The sequence below is a fragment of the Idiotropiscis lumnitzeri genome, unplaced genomic scaffold (assembly GCF_059441095.1).
Source record: "Idiotropiscis lumnitzeri isolate Australia: NSW breed Sydney's pygmy pipehorse unplaced genomic scaffold, RoL_Ilum_1.0 HiC_scaffold_35, whole genome shotgun sequence".
Taxonomy (NCBI): Eukaryota; Metazoa; Chordata; class Actinopteri; order Syngnathiformes; family Syngnathidae; genus Idiotropiscis; species Idiotropiscis lumnitzeri.
In genome coordinates, this window is record NW_028283573.1 from 92274 (window position 1) to 104381 (window position 12108).

Sequence of the window (12108 nt, forward strand, 5' to 3'; positions counted from 1 at the left end):
ATCTGGAACTAGAATTGTTTTATTTTAAAATACAACATTGACTTGTTGAGTAAACAACAAAACTTTTTTTTTTATCCCGCGTCGATTGAGTTGTTTACACTTGGATTCCGATTTATTTGGGTGCAATCGTATCATAAAGTAGATGGCTACATCCTTAAACGCTAATTTCACACATTTTTTTAATGTATTCTTAAGCCTGAATCATTTCAGATGCAGGCATTTTGTGTTTTGCGAAGCGAACAGCTGAACGTAACTTGCACGTAACGACCGTACAGGACGGCGATTGTTTCCGTGTTGTCTCCGATCAGAGGTAATTCGTCAACTGAATATCTTGGTATGAAAGTTGGGATGCTAATCCTACTTTGAAACGAGGCTCCAAAGCCAACGAACAATTGTTTTTATTTAACTCATTCAATCCATAATACATACATATACGTATTCAAAAACGTAGTCACAACCTCCAAAGACGTATTTATACGTCTTAGCCATTTTTTTTTGCGTCATAGCTCTGTTTTTTTTTTTTCTTTTTTTATAGCAATAGAACATAATATTCTGTTGCAAAATGAGTCAAAATCCAGAAAAACGCTGGAATTGAGGGATTTCCTAGAGTAAAAATTTCTGGGATTAAATGAGTTAATTCTGTTACGATAGCAGATTTAAAATGCTGTGGACTTGTTCTGTCAAGACATCCAAATGCGAAGCAACCCACCGCACTGACCAGAGAAGCCCGTAGATCACATTTCAAGGTTAGAGCACTTCACTTTGTCCCATCGCTGCACCGAGACCCCGGTATTGATCGATGGCACTTAGACTTAAGTGTGATTGAATTAAAGTGTCTTTTTAAACCGGGCCGGCCTTTTGTGCTTGTGCGGAGGCCGCTCGAAGCGATTGATGGAAGGTTGTTGCGCTTGCGCGTCGTGTGTGGCGCGTTCGGATGTCGCTCGCGTTGCTGTGACATTATGAGACGCCGCCGCGCCGAAAGAAAGCAAGTCGTCAGCTGCTCGCCGGGGTGCCCGGCCAAAGCGCCTCTCGGTTACAAGCTCTCGGCTTTCACGCGTCGGAGCCATCTCGCTGACTTTGCACACTTCCAAGAACCACTCATGGCTAAAGGGGGGCGTTTTTAGCCTGTCGTGCGGTGTGCCACCGAGAGGCACCCTTGCGTGCTTTTGCATTCATGTGTGCGCGCCCAACATTTTCCTGTCACTGGATGATAGCAACTGGCTTGACTTGAAAGCACGCGCTCGGCCAGACTGGACTGAGACTAGATTAGAATGAGCGATGTCCAGTCAGCAGCCTGACAGGACGACGTGCCTCAACTGTGCCTTATGAAGCTTGAAGCGCTTCTCTTTTGCAATTGTTTAGGAAATCGAATTGTTTGTGACTAATCCACTTGCCATGCCAGTCCTAAATCGAATAAAAATCTAAATATCCCGCAAACTAAGATTGGCTGGTGCCGCTATAAATGTCAATGTGACAATTCTACCATGCATGTTTTTGGAATGTGGGAGGAAACCGGAGTACCCGGAGAAAACCCACGCAGGCACGGTGAGAACAAACTTCACACAGGCAAGCCGCAATCCGGGTTCGAACCCTGCACCTCTGCACTGTGAGGCGGACGTGCTCCAGTGTTCCGCACAGATTTAAGTTGGCAAATTAAGTTAAACAAATAGTCCATTTATTTTGACGGCGCATGATCGCATGAGCCGAGTCGGGTGAGATAGTACTCTGGAATTGTGGGAGTTTGTACAGAAGCGCTAACTCGCGATAAATCAGCAGGGAGATAGAATAAAGAGAGACTGACATTGTGTTCAACTTTTCTTTATTTTATTTTTATTGATTACACTTGATGTTTTTTTTTTTTTGTACGTGTTAGCATTGGTCTCACGGACGTATTCAGGCCTGTATTTTACGTCGTGATTAGAATGAATAAAAGGGAATAAAAAATCTAAATTAATAATCGCAAAATAATTGAAACAACTTTGTACTTCTCTGATTATTCATGATAACTTATGTGACTTAACATTTTATGAAGGCGACATTAGACCCTGGAACAAATTAATTCTCTCATTTCCCACGGCGAAAATGTTTTGAAATTGGAACAACTTAAAAGTCAAGTCAGCACCACCGAACCAAACGCGGCGTCAATTTTCCGACTCCCGTCGCCAACTCAACCGACTTCCATCGGCTTCCATTTTGCTCCCGTGTGGACAACATGTTACTTGTCACGTCAGCATGAGAAAATGCAGCTCGTGTCTGTTGGGATACATTGTGGTCATCCGCATTCATGCTTTTCTGCTTCTGGTTTGCGTCCGCACTACCACCCTGCATGGTCTCGCTTTCAAGCGAAGAACAGAGCGTTCGCGTTTTTAAAACGCCAATCAGCTCCATCCACAATGTGAGCATGTCGGGGTGTACTTAACCATCCACTCATCCACCGCTGCTGATGTAAGTACACGTGTGGTGAATAATGCACAAGCGTCTACTGCTGGCCACTGAGCACACAGCATGCACTTTTCACACTGAGCAATGCCAGATACTTCAAGCAAAAAAATAATATCCGACAACACATCAGCTGTATTAGTGGAGTAAACTAAATTTTTTAATTTCCAAGGATGGCAAGATGCTGGAACATGCACATGCGTCATAGCATTAGGTACACCTAATGAGAGACTGAAAACTATGGTTGGCTGGAGACCTTCTTGCCCAAAGTCAGCTGGTTCAGTGTTCAAGAAAATGGTTGAATAGATGCCTTTATAAAGACAACAGCTCTGTGGTTCTCTTTTAACAATATGTTGTTAATTGTGGTTGAAAATAACTTTTGTCTCCTTTTTATCGTAAATGTTTTTTTTTTTTTTTTTTTATCTTCATCTTCACTTTGCAAACCAAATGGAAATTTAAACAAGGCTAGCAGCTTGCATGCTAGCTAGCATCTAGCTTTTTTTTTTTTTTAATAAATAACCTCCTAAGACCCATTGTGTTAATTTTAGGAGTAAATGTACTGACTTTGAAATGCTAATATACTGAAACAGTTGCTCTGAGAACATACAACAAAAAAAGCTATTTGAGTACAGAAAGTGCTCAAGTAGATGATTAAGATGACACTGTAGTCAGTTATTTCCATTCTGTCTTTTTGTCCGAATAAATAAATGATGGCTTTCCTCTGTGGTTCTTTCAGGCGGAGCCGCTGTTGCGCTGCTTTGACCCGGTTCTTGGTGGTGCAGAGGAAACACGTTGGGAAGCATACCAAGTGAGAAGTAGTGCAAAAACATCACAGGCTAGTTCGAAGCGATTTGGGGATATTATTTGCTTCCGTTTTTGTCTGCCGGTCAGTTCAGTCAAGTGCAATTCAAGCTTTGTATGATGTCGATTTTATAAATATAGAAAAAGATCGGTTAGTTCAGTGGAATTGCTGAAATTGGTGCATTCATTTAGCAAAAGAAATGCAAATAAGCCCACATCGCTCAGTTCTAGTGGTCACATGTAGTAAAGACGTTTTCTTAAAGTGGACATCATCTCATTTTGTGTCGAATAACATGTCTTTGTGTGTCAAAGCCGGCGAGCACTGTGGATGAAGTGAATATTTCCAGACTGTCCTTTGGGGTGAGGTAGTAGGTTGTATAGTTTTAGGGTTACACCCTTCCTGTCAGATAACTATACAACTTACTGTCTTTCCTGAAGTGACTGTAATATCGTCACAAAGATGGGACCCCCTCCAGGATCGCTGATGCTGTTCTTTAAGCTGCGGCGCCCCCTAACGGCGGATCATTGTAACTGCACATTTGACTTCTTTGCACTCAATGACCTTTGTTGCCTCAGCCCTCGATGTTTTCATTGCTGTATGAAGTTGTTTGCATGTGCATGCACGTGGCGTGCCTGTGCTCGTGCGATGTACCGCAAAAGTATCCTGATGTTCGTACGGGGTGAGGTAGTAGGTTGTGTGGTTTCAGGGTAGTGATGTTGCCCAACTCAGGAGATAACTATACAACCTACTGCCTTCCCTGAAGGGCAGCAATACGTCACCGGGTGGACTTGACACTTCACACCCCCAATAAGCCACAACTCTTCACACTGATCAGCAGGTAAAGTCGTCTTGGGTTTTTTTTCTCTTACAATTTTAATAAAAGGTGTTTAAATAAATTTGGGTGTGTTGCTCATTTATTTGCAAAATGTGTGCATATTTTAGTGGGTCTATTTTGTCCCCTGTCTGATCCTTAAAAGTATTTTACTGTAATTTGAAAGTGTTTTGTGTTTTACATATATGATGATAATAATAATCGTTGTCATAAAAGCAGTCAAAAAAAAACCTAATTATGATTAATTTTTAACTAAATGTACCGCTTTCAACCCTGATTTTTTTTTTTTATTAAAGACCACTACATGACTCATTTCAGAATGTTTTCTTTTCCTTGTGGAACTAATGCTCTTGTGAACCGAGGTCACTTGTCGTCAGCACTCAAAAAGGTAATTTAGTTGGTGTAATAAAGTAAACATACACTTTTAACATTTTTAATTAAGGATATAATAAAAACACTGGACAATTATGAGCAACTGCAAAATCAAAAGCTGTATCTGGAAAAAAAAAATCTGCCTTTCATTTTATTCACGCTGTCAATGAAGTATTAAAGTAACGATGGATTAATTATCCCTTGACAGGACTGCATTGCGTCAACCGGAGAGCTGAGTCTGATTTTGAACCCATCATGTGGTGAAATACTTAACCAAGAAAAAAAGGTTTCTCAATGGATGCTGTAAAAAAAAAAGTTGGGGGAATCCATTCATAAGCCTGTACGGCATTTGTGTTGTACAGTGCAGTCGCTATAAAAAGTCTACACACCCCTTTTAAAACACAAAACCCTACCTAAATGAATCGTTCAACACGTTTACTTGTAAAGAAAAAAAAATCTTGAGATAATGTGGTTGGACAAGTGTGCACACCCTCTTATAACCAGTCATGCAGCTGTGTTCAAAATGAACCAAACACAAACGCGTTAAACTGAGCGGCAACAGGAATCAGAACCTCTGGCTCCACATCGAAGCAATTCAAGTCTGCAGAGTGAGTTGAAAGCGATGAGACAATGACACAAGTGTGCATCCTGTAATAAGTGCAAAAAGCATCCTCATCTACGCCAAAAAGCCTGCTCAGCGTTTGGCATCCGCTGGTGGATGTCATTACCTCACTGTGCAATGGGAGACTGATGAAAGGCCATCTGTTTAAAAAAAAAAAAAAAAGACCTTGAATTCAAAAGTAGTCATTCATTCCATTCAAACCTCTGAATTCCCCGGGCCATCAATGAGAGTTATTGATAATGCAGTGAGTGGATTTGATTGGATTGAAACCAAGGAAATTGAAAAAAAATTTATATTCTAAAATAAACCACATTCCAATGTTCTATTTTTTAGTAGTGGTAATCTGCCTCCCATGAGTAGGAGTGTATCGAAATTGCCTCTCAGTGGATTGAAAAATTACATTTAATGTGTGAAAGTATTTTTAACTAAACACAATGGAAATGACTCAAAAATTAGAAGTTACTGTGATTGTTATTTTTACTAGTTACAACTATTACGTTAACTTCCAAATTGCATCAAATTTGCAAGTAGCATCTTTTCGTCAGTAGGTGGCAGCAGAGATCTTTTTTGTTTGTGACCCACTTCTGTGAACTTAAAGTGGGTCATCCATCCAGTATGCATTGCTTCATATATACTAGTGACAATATTATATAAGGAATAAGATACCTACTTGGAAACAATTAGCAATATTTTACGATTTACCTTAACTGTGATGGAGCCACTTCACTGATTCTTCCACGTATTGACCCAGTTCAAAATTTTTACTGTGGCTGCATTAAGATTCCCGAAAGTCGACAACAGTTCCCACTCATTTATCCGTCTACTCGTATGGAATGCGAACGTTTTTGCCTGGTCGTAGCATGCCGACTATTGGTAGCATTATATCCATTCTCATTTGAAATGCTCGGATTCAATCACTTGCTTAAGAAAACCACCCAGAAGAATATGAAAAGGCAAGTGAACTTGGTAATACATGATAAATAAGTAATAACAATACAAACTTACAAAAACGTCCATGCAGGTTGTTAGCATACTTTACAATATCATGCTAGTTGTTAACATTAATATAATTTTTATTTTGTGGGACCAAAGTTTGAAATAGTTCTACCAACATATACTAGTTTACAGATTAGCAACCGATACCAGGCCCATTTTACATTTTAGATGTGATTTTTCTATTTTTAGTACAACCTAGTTTGAGAATTTATTTTTGTCTAGATTTTTCTTTCCCATCAAGCACAAGTGGCGAGATGCCTGAACAGACTGGTGTTGAGTAAAGCTTTGCACAAGTCTCACTGACTGTTACTTGTCAGGTGGGGTCACAGTGGTCCCATGGCCCACAGTGAGGGGGTGTCGAGGGGGTCTTTAGCCAGGAGCTGCCACCAGGATGCAAGCCAGGCACTATTGAGGAGCCAAAGATGTGTCCAGAATGTGATGAAGGGCTGAAATGAGGAATGGGCTGGGGAAACGAGCGCAGAGGGATGCTAACAAGGTCATGCACAGAGATTTTTTTTTTTAAACTAACGTGTGAGGAAAACTTGGCCTCTTTGTCAACCCGTCTGTGGTGTAAGGTCTGATTTCAATCTGGAAAAAAAAAGATTGCATGTACAAAATTTTGTGTACCAATTGTTAACTGTTTTTAATTATACATCCAGTCTTTCGAGTGGGGCCGCATAGAACATTGTTAAGAAAATTTTTTCCTTGAAGGATGTAGAGCATTGAATTAAATTAAATTAAATATAGATTTTATCATTGATGCTTTTCCAGAGAATTTATTGTGTTTGTGTTAATTTTATCTTGATATATATATATATATATGTGTGTGTGTGGGGGGGGTGCGTGTGTGTGTGTGTGTATGGACGTACTAATGCATTTCAGCAATCAGTTGTTGACTGAATTTAATTTTTTTTCGACTCACAGGGTTGTGCTATATAATTCCAGACAGGACTCGAAATGTCTTCGATTTTTGTTTTCCTGCATTGTATTCCTTGTTGCTGGATATACTGAGGGTCACATCATGACAGCTCTTCTTTTGGAAGTATGGGAGGGGCGTCTCAAAACCGCGCCCCCTCCCCTCCCGCTTTCCCCTGGAATTTATTTAAAAAGGGTCGCACCTTGATAAATCGAAACTTCCCATTGGCTGAAAGTGTAGGTGTGTCGCGCTCAGACGCGGAAATAGGCGGGGCTTGCGCGGAGCGTCTTTGCAGTCGTCACCTCCGGCGGGCGTGAGCCTCAGCCGACGTCCCTCGCTTTTTGTACGGACGTGCGCTTCCCCTTTTTGACAGCGGGCGGGCGGGCAGGCAGGCGACGCTGCAGGGGGAAACAAAACAAGGACGTAGGCGAGCTCCGCGTGCTCCCTCCCTCGGTATCTGTCTCCCTTATTGACCCGCTTCTCGTCCAAAGACTCCCGGGCGACATGCTGGTTCCGGTTGGAGCTTCCTCTTTTAAGGTAAGACGTCTTCTTCTGGCACTTTTTGAACGCGAGCCGTGCACACACCCACGCATACTATGGTAATGTTTTGTCATGCATATCATTGTTTAAAGGCCATGTTCGAGCATGCACTTATGAGGTGCTTATGACAGCTTTGTATGTGCAGGCGCACTTTAAATCTGATTTCAGTTTTATTGTTGTTGTTGTTGTTGATGTTGTTGCACGCCTGCGCAGATCGAGTGCAGGCTGCTTCAGTGATGTCAGCCGGCCAGTGCGTCAACACAATGGCTGCGCCTGCTCGTGCAAATCCATTATTACAGAACAGTAACTGTGCATAGCAACAGTCTGTTTGGAAACACTGTACAGTGGTGTATATTGACAAACAAAGCAACTACTAATGCAAACTCCTTGTTTACCAAAGTATCTCAACAGCTGTACCAAATTCCTCAAAAAGCCAAACCACAAAGCAATAATATGAAAATGAGAAATCAAATTAAATGGTATCACACAAAGTGATACTGAAATGTATTTAATTGACACAATTTGGATGTGATCTCTATTTTTCTTGCCAATCCAGTGCCAATGATTGTGGTTGGGACTCGGTATCGGTCGATATTCAAAATCAAGTGACTGACTCTGGTGCAAAAAAAAAAAAAAAAAAAAGCGCATACAATGCATCCAGTTTTTGTTTCTTATATATTGTGGATGATTAATCCTTGGGTGTTATCATTTTATGACTTGTGTGCTCTGACCATCATCATCACAAGCAAACAACCATTGTGCTTGAGATATTGACTATTTCCACATCTAAGCCAAAAGGAAAAATAACCTTATTTGTGCTTTACGATTTGGAACCCGAGATATATAATTGGCATCTACCCCCAGAGTGAGAATTGACATAGTTGGATGTAAAGAACAAAATGAGAGGCGTGATTTTCTTTTCCGATGTGGTGAAACTGGACATTCAAGTTCTCAGTCTCCAACGGAAAAGTTTCAGATGTTTCGATTTGAGGTGGGTGAAGAGGCCTATTGTGAGCCAGCTGAGCACAAAATATATAGTTCCACATGCCTGCACTTAGCGCCGCCAGTGGTGAAAGATGTTGGCATCGGGACAGGAGCGGGACCATCTTTGTTTTCATGAGGGTGTTTTTGCTGAAAAGGGCTTTTTAGGCTACTAAGTGACATCATTCCAGTTTTGGTGAAAAAAAAATGGTGTGAAATGAGTTGTCTTTAAATTGGAGTCAGGCTACATATGAGTTATTTGCCAGTGTGAATACAACGTAAACACGCTGATGGAACATCCCGTCAACATGAGCTAAATATGCTGCATTAGACATCATTAAATAAGCACAATAATCGACGACGATGGACTAATTTTGAAGAGTCAACTAAATTAAATATCTATATTACTGATATATTATTTATTATTCTTGCTCACTTCCATGTTTGTCAAGCTGGACATGCAATTTGGGCACCTGCGCATGCAGCTTGTTTCAAGCATAAACGCAGCCATGTTTGGTATGTGATACTTGACATGTTTGTGAAAATGTGAAGAAAAAAAACATCTGTTGAAAATTGGTAAGAAAAAAAAAAATCTGACATCGGCACTAAATTAGAATCTGACACTCAGACCTGCAATGTAAATAAGCCGTAGATTCCAAATCCTATTCAAATTGTTGTTTTGGACGTTCGGTTACATAACAGGGTTTTTGAGCATAAAACTGCCAACATTTGCGGGGAAATCATACAGTGTTTGAAATGCCCAAAAGTGTTGCCTACCTCTGTTACCGGCTTTTATTTTAATCGGACACTCAGCCAGTATACTGACCAAGCTATCACTACTGTTTAATCTTCCTGTGCTGGACGCTAGCTAGCACTAGCTAGCGCTAGCGGCCAGAATCCTGTTGCTTATGAACTAAACAGAGTGTTTCAAGTGTCTTAGTATACAACAGTACATTTTTTTAATCATATTTTCCATAACATATAATTGTCTATTGTTATTAACTGGCTATTGTTCGAGTGTCGACTTCGAAGCCTCTTAAGCCCACCCGGGCAACATTTCACCTTTTGAGCGTTGTCTATACAACATGTTATGCCCTCTTCTTACTGTATACGTGCGTCTGTTCTTTGTTGTGCAACTCGTGACCTCTATCAACAAGCTTTTGACCTTCATGCAGCCCCCTCTGAGCCTTCCTTCCGCTAAAGTCCTTGTGGGACGGGGAATAGGATTGAGGCCCTCCAGCCAGACTTACTGTAAGCAGCTCTTGAGGAGATTGTCTGTGCTAATGAACACTCGAGGGTCACTGGATGCTCAATGTGTGTGTATTTGTTCCAGTTTGAGGGGGAAATCGATCGCCAAATGTTCGGAACTCTTGGTTTGCTAGCATGGTTTTATGTAGCATAGTTTTATGCTATCGCTCTTGATAATACAGAAGCTGACGTCCTCTTGCTAACATTTAAAAAAAAAAAATTGTCAATAATGATCTTGTTTTAAAAATAATAATTAATGCTATATTTTATATGGTTGGGAACCCTGAGACTTTGCTACTGTGGGCAACAGCTAAACATGTGACTTATTAAACATTTCTAGCACACTTATTATGAAAAATGAGCAATATTGGGCTATTGGGTGAAATTTCTGGATGAACCTAAAATGCTCTAAAACATAAACAGGTGAATTTAATTTGACCTTCTCTTAACTTCCACAGCTCAGTATTTCAGTACTTTTTACATAGCTTAATGTCATGTCGAACCACGTCTAATCTTCAAAATAATACCCCCGAAGTAGTTCTTCAAAATTGCTGAATTGAGTGAGCGCTTCAACATCCAATGGGCTGTGTGCTGTACATAAAAGAGAAAAAGGACTCTAGAACAATCAGCTTTTCTTATCAAGGCAATAGCAGAGGGCCACAGACGACCGAAAAGTCATACCAGAGTGTTAGCTAAGTGAAAGAGAAGGCAAAAACATTCAGAGAACAAACAAAAACAATTCCAAACTCAAATCTGCTTCTAATTCATTTCCGGTTTTCAGACACGTGTGCTAGCCGTGTAGCATTTGTATTTATCTTCTTTCCAGACACATCAGTTTTACTGCATTGTTAATTATTCTACATTGCAACACAGTTTCGAACAGACTCCTGTTAAAAATATACTGCGCCACCTGAGCGATTAACATTTCTAGATTTCATTTTTGCTTAGCGGTTAGCAAGGCTTCTTCTTAGTGTGTCACATGATTAGCAACTCCTCATGCTCCTTTCGCGATGACGGTACTTGTCAGAAGTAAAGCTTATTTGTCACAATGGAGGTGAGGAATAATAAGGTAGAGAAGCGTCTTCGCATACTGGAAGGACATTTTTTTTTTTTTTAGCCATGCAAGCCAGTCAACCGCAGCTTGTAGCTGCAACGGAGCAAGCTAGTTTAGCGCCTAGCATTCCCGCAGTAGTTCCCTGGCAAACGGGAAAGCAGGCCACAGAGGTAACTGTTTGAAGCGTTGTCATGATTTGTCGTAACGTCAAATCAATACCCTTGCATGCGGGATACCATCTGTTGCATTTTTTTTTTTTTAATATATCATTTTTATATATTTAGTGTCATTTGCACCTGGTCCATACAAAATGAGCTAATTAAACAAAACAATAATAATCGAGCTATTTATAAGTACAAGATGGAGATGGGCTTTTTCTGTATCCATATAATGCAGGTGTGGGCAAACTATGGCCCGGGGACCACATGCGGCCCGTTACACATTTTAATCCGGCCCGCCGAACTTGAAAAAAAAAATGAATAAACCTTTTTAATGTTTTATTTTCTAATTACTGTGATGTCCCAAAGACAGATATTTTGTTGTAACGCTTTTGTTTTGCTTTTAAAATTAATTGTGCTTTTTTTTTTCTCCTCTGTCAAATTTTAGAACCCATTGTGGCCCGCCAATCAAAAAGTTTGCCCACCCCTGATACAATGTGAGCTCTGCTTGTGCTCGTAGCCTGGCATGTCGCCTCTGATGCCCCGCATATAAACAGTGCATCGACTGCTCTCATCGTTAGCATGAGCATGCAAAGGTTAAAGCCGGGCAAACACTGCCGGTGGATGAGAGTTGCTATTTACACAGCATAACAAGACAAAGCCAGATATCAGCTGGTGCAGCTTCTCTGTGGTTTGGTTTATGATGTGATCATGTGTCTCATAAACACATCAAAGCGTTGCAACCTGCAAGATGCACTACTCTGCCAGCTTTCGAGACAACATTTGAAGGGAACATTTGGTTCCTGATTACAAATGACACAAATTGGTGTCGCCAATTTTTTGGAGGTCATGAAAGTCAGAAATAAGTTGAAAATTTGAAAAATCAATTGCTCTGCTACTTCCCGTGCCATTGTCTCCCAGTACAGTACTTCCATTAATTCTAACAACTGCGTTCATCCTAGTGGTGAGTTGTATTTTGATATTTTTATGCTGTTTCGCCAAAATATCGCTTCACGTTAAACTGGCATGTGCGAGGCCGAGCTCGCCGTCTCAGCGTGCGTCCACATGCAAAACGGAGCGACTCTGGTGTCATGCTGGAAAATGTAATCAGAGACACATGCAGCTGTCATAGCAAATGGAAACGTCCC

At 40.7% G+C, this 12108-nt stretch overlaps 1 long non-coding RNA gene across 3 annotated transcripts in view; it reads left to right on the top strand.

The window, feature by feature from the left end:
• The window catches only part of LOC148315813 (uncharacterized), a 35493-nt gene extending 31356 nt beyond the window's left edge, over positions 1–4137 (top strand). For all 3 annotated transcript variants that reach the window (XR_015840526.1, XR_015840524.1, XR_015840525.1), the window contains 2 exons: positions 3176–3247; positions 3553–4137. This is a non-coding gene — a long non-coding RNA (uncharacterized LOC148315813). The remainder of the gene's footprint in view (positions 1–3175; positions 3248–3552) is intronic.
• The last annotated feature ends 7971 nt before the right edge of the window (positions 4138–12108 follow it).